Below are 964 nucleotides of genomic sequence, written 5' to 3'. Positions count from 1 at the left end.
TAAATGCTCGAAAAAATTTTTTTCACCAAAATCCTTTTCAGAGTACTTAAATAAAACCTTAATCTATTGAAATATGATGAAAACCGAAAATCGATTTTTTTCGACCTGAACCACGGTGTGGATCCTGTAAGCCCACTCGACGTTACCCCGTAAATTCGAACAACATGGCATGGGCCCTCCAACTGTATTGGTATAGCCCCTCAACATCGAACGACACGGGGATCCTGCCTGAAGCTCACAGATACTTTCCTCAAATGAAACTATTTACTTCCATAGACCTTTTTAAGTTTCAAACATCTGTGATGTGTGTATGCGGACTGAAGACATGAATGAAAATTTGTACCACGGCCGGGATTCGAACCCAGGTCTCCTGCTCATTAGGCAGATGCGCTAACCACTACACCACCCTGTCACAGTGGCCTTGCACACCTACACAGACAACTCTAGCATGCCTCCGCCCCCTAAATTCTTGGGTGATCTTATAAGAGAACCGCTATAAGTGACTAAATCTGACATATGTTGACTCCTGTCGTTATGGCGTCAGCTGCGAGTGGCGACCGATGTACCCTCCGTCAGCCACCCCCCTCTCCCTCCTCCCCCTCCCAGAGGTAACCTGGCGACGGCAGCTGACGCCAGAGGAGGCAGAAATGAAAAATGCCGAACGCATACATGTATTCATATCGCGTATTGATTCCACATAGAATTACCGGCGAGAAGTTCCTTTTTTCCCAGCGTGCCGGATAAAAGCGTCGGAATGGGTCCGGGAACAGGCATTTCTTTCGCCCTTTTTTTTATTCCCTTTTTTTCTTCGCCGCTATCGTTTTCCTGCCCGCCTTGGAAGCCTCGCGGGATAAATGCGCATTCGATATCGGCTTCTGTGGGGATACACCGCGACGTCAGTCACCCAACTCCTGCAGCGTCTATGTTGGGACTGCTTCTGCGAAATGGAATATTCCGTTGTGCG

General features: G+C 48.0%; 1 non-coding gene across 1 annotated transcript; it reads right to left on the bottom strand.

Moving 5' to 3' along the window:
• Nucleotides 1-338: 338 nt before the first annotated feature.
• On the bottom strand, nt 339-412 carry Trnai-aau (transfer RNA isoleucine (anticodon AAU)). Its single transcript has one exon. It is a non-coding gene; the product is annotated as a tRNA-Ile (tRNA).
• Nucleotides 413-964: the final 552 nt, after the last annotated feature.

Source organism: Schistocerca serialis, chromosome 12 (genome assembly GCF_023864345.2).
Source record: "Schistocerca serialis cubense isolate TAMUIC-IGC-003099 chromosome 12, iqSchSeri2.2, whole genome shotgun sequence".
Taxonomy (NCBI): Eukaryota; Metazoa; Arthropoda; class Insecta; order Orthoptera; family Acrididae; genus Schistocerca; species Schistocerca serialis.
Note: the sequence above shows the minus strand (reverse complement) of the source record. Positions and strands in the feature narration are given on the sequence as shown.